The sequence below is a fragment of the Vollenhovia emeryi genome, unplaced genomic scaffold (assembly GCF_000949405.1).
Source record: "Vollenhovia emeryi isolate VEMERY1.0 unplaced genomic scaffold, V.emery_V1.0 DF939193.1, whole genome shotgun sequence".
Taxonomy (NCBI): domain Eukaryota; kingdom Metazoa; phylum Arthropoda; class Insecta; order Hymenoptera; family Formicidae; genus Vollenhovia; species Vollenhovia emeryi.
In genome coordinates this window covers 568,155-576,120 of record NW_011967173.1, presented here as the reverse complement: position 1 = coordinate 576,120, position 7,966 = coordinate 568,155, and the positions used below count along the sequence as shown (strand labels likewise).

At 37.9% G+C, this 7,966-nt stretch overlaps 2 long non-coding RNA genes across 2 annotated transcripts; both read left to right on the top strand.

The window, feature by feature from the left end:
• The first annotated feature begins 1,355 nt into the window (after positions 1 to 1,355).
• LOC105562186 lies at positions 1,356 to 6,269 on the top strand. The gene is made up of 2 exons (XR_001008957.1): positions 1,356 to 1,863; positions 5,328 to 6,269. It is a non-coding gene; the product is annotated as an uncharacterized LOC105562186 (long non-coding RNA).
• A 250-nt stretch (positions 6,270 to 6,519) lies between these two features.
• On the top strand, positions 6,520 to 7,583 carry LOC105562187. The gene is made up of 2 exons (XR_001008958.1): positions 6,520 to 6,844; positions 7,291 to 7,583. It is a non-coding gene; the product is annotated as an uncharacterized LOC105562187 (long non-coding RNA).
• Positions 7,584 to 7,966: the final 383 nt, after the last annotated feature.

Sequence of the window (7,966 nt, the reverse complement as noted above, 5' to 3'; positions counted from 1 at the left end):
TTGTGATAGATCAGTAATTTCCGTTTAATCTTTCAGTACAATTCGATAACTTTTTCTCCTAAAGTCAAAAACTTTATTAAAATATCGTAAAGATTTATTAAAATCTTGAGTAAAATATTGAGTTATCACGCGGCATTGTGCTACATCCATTTTGACCTTTCTATCTGCAGCAACGGATGGCGCCACTGACTTTAAATCGATAGAAATAAAATCTTATACTCCTCTTGGAGTACATACAATAAAAAGAAAATATTATAGAAATAACTAAGCAATTATCTGTGCAGATTATAACATTATAGCTCGTCATATTTTTTTACGATAACATCACATTTCTCGTATTATGGTAGATAAATATTTGAAAGGTTCCCAGGAAATCTAAACTATCAAACAATAAATCCACGAGTTTATATTAAAATCTTTTCAATCGGGTAACGACAGAAATATTCACAGCAATTATCTACAATTTTATAAGCAATAGTAAAATATTCACTTTGCCTCGTGACATTCTTATGATTTACTCAAAAGCTACCAAGAGTTACGTAGGTCATATCGCGAGATTTAAAATAAAAAATGCGTGAAATTTCAGGAAGACATATTAATATCACGTCGACCTTGCAAAGGATCGCATTGACATATTAATACACATATCCCTGCGTTTAAATTATAAATGATTCGTATACGTCAAAGGTGGGACGTGATGGAAATTCTAACGACCATGAGACGTGCTCCCATGTGCTCCGATAAAGTAATCTGCGTGACGTTGGCGAGCAATCGCGGTTATAAGTTGGTTCGCTTTACATTCCACGGAGAGCTTGGATTTGATTAAAAATAAAAATTTTAACAAATACTCTCTACTGCGCTAACGTGCCGGTAATATCACGTTGTCGATCTCGTAGAATGTTATCTATGATTACTTAGAAACATATGGAACTTATAATTTCCAAGTATCTCGCGCTTGACGCAATACATTCTTGAAGATCATAGTTCTGATCTTCTATCGAAACGCGCTTTCACACTTGCGTTTTATCTCTGTGTATATAACATATATTATCGCGAATTATAACATTTATATCTTTGCAGACGCAAAGATGTTTGCTGATGCAAACTTCCTGCAAATTTGTATTTCTGCGCGGAGAACGCAAGTTATAAAATTAATCTGTGACAACCGTCACATAAGATATTTCCGCTAAGCTTTAGAAATGATTATATTACTGTAAAAAAAATCACCGAAAATTTTTATCAAAAACACTCGCATACGAAACACAGAATGCGCTCTGCTTTAAAATAGAAAAGCAGCGCATGTTTTTCATCACCAGCGCGCGGATTTTCATTGAAATCGCGATCCCTGACGAAGCATCGCGACAAAATCACCGTGCAGTTACGCCGAACATGCGTGTTAAGTACTGACTCGAAGATTTTTCTCAACGGCGAAAGAAACGCGCTTGGAATCGTCAATGTCATCGGGTTATCGGGCCGTGGCCGTCAATGTTTAAGGCTTGAACACCGTGCAAGTTGCGAGTTGTCAGTTGCTCGGTTAGTTGAGAAGAATGCGCACATTCTACACGATTCTCGTGCTCGTCATCATCTCCGCGAGCCTCGCTGAATGTTGGTCTTTCTCGAACGTCGCGGCGTCCATCGATAAGTTAATACGGCCGCAAAATGACACCTCGAAAGTGTCACATGTCGGCGGGAATGGTAGCGCTACGCCGACGGCGTCCCCAGAGGTCACGGTGCAAGGCAGAATAATATTCGTTCCACGAAGGAATAACGTCGTGTGTCAAGCGGGTCAGCAAGTCGACCGGCGTGGCAAGTGTAGAATAGTATGGTGAAGCTCGACGGGTGACAGGCAAGGTACATTTTAAGGTAGTTATTTCGTAAAATCATTTACGTGAGAATTGTTTCAAATTTTTACAGTTTAATCTAATACATTAACACGTGCAAAATAAGACTAGTTAAATTAAAATTGACCGTCTCCAAGTTAAAAAAAAAGTTAAAGTTTGCAATGTTACACGAAATATCACGTGTAAAACACGTTAAAATATTGTTACACGTAAAATAGTATTTACACATTTTATTATGTGTTAAAATATTAATATTTGTGTTTGCAAACGCAATGATGGCATTCGTATGAGAAACAAATATGTTATAAAGTAAAATAGAACGAATAACTGGAAAAAAAGTCCAAATTATTGACTGTTCCGTTTCAACAATATAAACAGATAAAACTGAAAAATGGGAAGAATTATGTAATAGACATGAGTGCAGTGTAAGAAATGTGGCAACACACAGCGTCTCAAACTATAGTCTTTCAAATCTATTTTATATTATGTATTCATCGTAAGGGTATTCTTTAGAATAATATTGCATCAAGATATATCACTGTAATAATTGAGTGCTGGTTTGTGTCTGAAAGAAACTTTTGAGCATTACTGTCGCGAAACAACTACCTTAAACATAATGTTGTCACAAAACAATTTTTTTAATCCTTCATGTCATACAGATTCAATTTTTTTTTCTTCTAATCAATTATTTTTTCGCTATCCATTAAGGCGGCTCGAGCATAAACCGACCAAAAGTAGGAAAAATTGAAATTTAAGTATATCGTAGTTGTAAATTTTATTCGTCTGTACGCGAAATTTCAGATGGTTACCGATGAAATAAAATAAAGAAAAAGGTTAAAGTTGTATTTTTTAATATTGCAGTGAACACCCAGTAACAGTTACATAACGTCAATATTATAATTTCCTACTCAACAAGATAAATGTAACATAACCCATGTTATATTACATTTCCATTATTAAGTAGGAAATGATAATATTGATTTTATGTAACTATTACTTGGTGTTCACTGGGATAGGAGTTATAGGCCGATCGCCCGCAGAAGCACTTTGAGGGTTAATATTATCTTATAGAAAAAGCAGATCTTAAAAAAAAACGAGATTAAATGTCACAAGGATTCAAATACGCTATTAAGTATATGAGGTCACCGACCTCTGCAAGCAAATACTTATTAGCAAAGTCCAAAGATACAATGTTTTGAGGAAATTTGGTAGCTCTTTGAGACTTGAAAATATCACATATTTTTAAATATGTTTTTAAATGTGCATATATAACCAAGCATATCAATGCATTTGATCAATAATGCATCAAGTGATATTTTTTCATGAAAAATTCATATGAATTTGTAAAAATCAATAAGGCCCCACCAAAGCACCCATAGTAACCGCTCCTTCGTGCAGGAGTCACCCTAATTGCACACGGAGTATCCGAGAAATCGAAATGTTGACCTGATTTCTCGCGAAAGAGCAAACGAAGAACGTACAGTACGTCTTCTAAATTGACTAGTTCTCGAGGAAAACAAGTTCAAACATAAAAGTAGTGTATTATCACGATAATCGTGCTTGGAAATAAGGAAGGTTCATCGCTATCATCGATAGTGTCACCGTGGGTTATCGAGAATGCTCATAGACGAAGCCAAACAAACTTTTGCTCAATACATCTCCGTCAAGAATGAATAATTGATGATTAATAATTAATGTGTAGGTACTTCCTCCTATTACATTATCATTTTCGGGAATCAATCGTGTAGAGCGGGCCATTAACCTCGTACGTATTTTTAGCAGGTCGACTTTACGCCGGTGAATCGTCCAAGTAAAGTTCAAGAGATTTCGAGTTCTGGGTATCGTAATCTCGAATCGATGAAAAATTCCGGACCCACTGATAAGCCCCGCCGACTGTCGTCTCCGCGATATTCCGCGTCGCAGATAATGTAGCCTTTTAAGCCGGTTTGAGTACAAGGTCGATTTTAATTAGCCCGCTCGTCCGTTTCCGAGTGGTCTGTTTGCGTCGGTTTCGAGGAGGAGGCGGTGGCGGCGGCGACGGTGACGGAGAGAGATCAATCGTCATTGCAGTTTCTCAACGACTCGATCGCGTTTGCCGGCCGGCGGGATCGTCGCGGATTTTCTCGCGGAAAATGTGAGACCCGAGTCCGCACTGTCCGAACGTGCCGAATCTGAGTTTCGTATCGCTCGCGGCCCGATGAAGCCCAAAACGTGGCGCTCCGCTTCGTGACTGACGAACTTTGTCATGGGCTGAACGCTGATAATAATTCAGCGGGCACGTGTTCCCGAAGCACGAGCAGTAGTGTGCCGGCAAGTGTCGCTAATCGCGCTGCGACTCCGTCTAAGAGGATAAAACTTTCTATACGTCGGTGGTTTCCTATCGCTAATCCCCCGAAGCCTCCTTGAAACGTGCGAAGATTACGCGTGATTACGTATTGCGCGTTACTTCTCGTCGAGTGGTACACACGCGCACGTTTGCATACGTACGTTTGGAACCTCGAGAAGGTGATTAATAATCGGGGAGAAAATTTATTCCCGAGAATCGCGCGAATCTGCAGTTAACTCCATCAGATTGAAAATCGCGCGACGCGATCGCAGAATAAATTAGCGAGAGGCGAGATCTGGACAGGCTTCAGTCGTTGATTACTCGTTGCATACTACAGTCGTACGCAGCTATGAGGCGTTTATTGGCTATAACGTTCGCGATAGCGCTATTTTTCATCCTGTCGACACCGAGCACGCGCGCGACCGACCCGAGCGTCTCGCGGGAGGAAAAGCGCTTCCTGCGCTTCGACAGCTACAAAATCGAAGCTGGATCAATAATTAATGTTCCTATACAATGTCCGCCGGACAAGGTCAAAGTTGGAAATCGCTGTCGAAGCGTCTTTTAGGTAAGAACGAAGCGGAAACCCTTCGCTGCTAAGGGAAACATCAATAATTGCGTCGCACCATTAAGATCTCGAAATTAATTGGACGCAGACTTATCGCCGCCATAATTATATAGACAATGTTATTTTTCTAAATAACGTTATACACGTAAGAAATGATAAATCGTTGGTTGCATTATTCATTCTTATTTTAGATGCGTCCGTCAATAATACTCGATTCCTACGATACACTGACGTCAAGCACGTTCGAGTTTCAGTCTCGTTGATTGTGGTGTGACGTAAACTTGTAATTCCGACGAAGTATAACGCTTTAAAGTTGATTTTCTTCACCGGAAGTCGCTACAACTCATCAACTATTCCAGTAGCCTTACTCGTCCATCAGATGTGCACACAATCGTCACCTCATATCGATCCCTTTATACCCGTCAAACTTAAATATGCAATAAGTTGCGCAGATCTGTATTTATAGAGCGGCCTTTCTATTTTCACGTACGCCGCACAGCACTTACTTCCGACCATAGAGCGATGTGCAATACCTGTATGCAAGTCTACCTGCGTGAAGCAGATCGAATTGACAAGATCTTGGTTTTTGTTGCAGAATCTTTATAGATAATTCAAGTATTCCTGTTTACGAGAGACGACGTTCCCGGGAGAAAGCAGGTCCACGGGATTGAAAAGGAACAAGAATGTTATTCTGATCGTCGGCAATAATTAATGGGAGCCATGGATCTACGTAGGATGTACCTAACTAATTAATGATACATATAAGATCTGTAGTCCGCCGAGTCCAATTGGCAATTTGTGAATTTCATTCGAAACGCAATTAAGATGTTAAGGCCACGAACTAAATTATTCTGGATGAATATAGTCTAAGGGCTCTGATAATAAAACAATAAAATCAATAGAAAGGGAAGGCAGAAAAGGGTGATGCAGAGGATGTTAGAAGCGACGAAACATCAGTTTAATGTGTAAGAACCTTCACAATAGTCAAACGTTTCAATCAACTCCATGTGATCCTTTTCAATGACATATGACATATAACATATAAGTAATCTATTTTGTTGATCGAAACGTTTGATTATTGTGAAGGTTCTTATACATTAAACTGCTATTTATTCGCTTCTAACTTCCCTTTCTATTAAATTATTCTGTTGCGCATATTTCTTCCTAGACACGCGAGAGATAAACTATAATGTACTTTTATATCGGGCGTGTGCAACAGTTAAAATCAAAGATTATAGAGTATTAAATTTATTTACTAAAGAATAAATAGAGTATTCTATCGTCCCCGTGAAACAAGCTGCATTCATTGTTTCTCTTTCTGAACGTATACATACAAAAGTGTATTCAAGATTATTAATTAGATGTGTGTTAAATGATACTTTACGTATCTAATCTAATGATGTAAAATATACGAGACACTATGCGCGATAATTCGCACAGTTTAATTTTAAATTAATAACGCGTAAAGCGTATCGGATGAATAATTAAGATATTCATGTATACATATGTATGTAAAATAAATGAAGTATTTCAAATATACTTGTATATGCTTTTCCTATCGCTCGTATTTCCATCAAACGGGATTTGACAGTGTGCCCACAAATCAAATTGTGCACGCAATCACTCTCAACAATTTATCGCGTTGCGGAAGTCGCGAGTAAAAGCTCGTGCGTAAGCAATCAGGATATGATTTCGACCACTAATTAACAATGACGAAACGGAAAGGAGACAGGAAACCACATTGATGGGCCCAAGTTGTATATAAATGCACGCGCTACCGTTATAGTTCAGTTATTAGCATTTTGATGTTGCAAGCGCTCAACGTCGAACAAGAAGGAAAGAAACCTGACGCCAAACCGTCTGATCTCGTCTACCCAATTTGAAATTCGAGAAAGTGATCGGGAGATTGAATATCGTCTGCAATAATGGCACCCGCCCGTTTCATTCTACTGATTCTCGTGTCGATAATATTAGTATTTGGGTGCGAGGGATGGCCGCTGACTTTCCCTGCGAGGAACCGGGTAAAGTGTCCGACGGGCTATAGACCCGTCCGTACCGGAGGCTGCAGAAGGGTTGTAGCAACTTAAGATACGACACCCTCCCTTACGCAAGGTAAATATTCATGCTAATAATTAATAGGAATATTCTTAAATGTCGCCAGCAGTAATTAACAACGTCAGGCTTTTCTTGACCATATCTGGCATTTTTAATAATACAGAAAATTTATTGCGAAAAATATTATCTCAGCCAGAGTTTGAACCTGGACTTCTCTACACTCTAGGCGGGCGTCTCACCAATTCGACCACTTGGCTTGCCTCAGTGCCAGATATGGTCAAGAAAACACTGACGTTGCTAATAATTAATCTTTCTGGATTGACAAACGTTTTATTTTTTATTTCTTTTCTTATCCCTTGTACTGAAACATATCCTACTTTGCATACTGTACTTTACGTACGAAAAGTAGAAATGTGTTGGATAAAAAAATATTTTAATTACTGTCGCATAAATTGAAGTGAACCCGTTATAATAACGAAATGTGTTTCTTTTCTTGATTTTAGAATGTGGCACAAACAATGTCGCAGGATATTTTTCCCCGGAAATGTCATACTGGCAAAGGAAACGATAACGCTTTTGTTTCTGGTATCATCACGATCGTATCTTTTAACTTCGAACCTATCAGTAAAAGATGGATTGAACGTACACGAAAATGATCGCTTTGACAAAAATTGGCAATCATGAATTATCAGAAGTCCAGCGCTTTTGTAATTAATATGCAGAACGTAAATATTGCATACCACCGTATAAATATACAACATTAATAAATAATAATGAAATAAATAAAATAAATCAAGTAATTGTTTCCATCAATGTCTCCCTCCCTTCCTCCCCCGCTCCCCCCATTCTTTTTCTCTCTGCCCATCATATTTACAATCTTCATTAAATAAGTAAATGAAAAATAATCGAACAATAGAAACACTTTATTGTAAGAGCACTAAATATTATTCTATTATATTTAATCAAAAATTTTTGATTTGTCATTTATCTTTACAACAAGCGATACTATAAATTAATTATTGAAATGATATTATTGTTCAGATGATACTACCAATTTTAATAAAAATTTAGGATGCCAGATTATACAACATATCTCAAATGTGGAAAATAACATTAACAATTACCCGTTCTGCATTTATCTTTAATTGGTAACAAAATAAATCTTTCAATTTGTTCCAT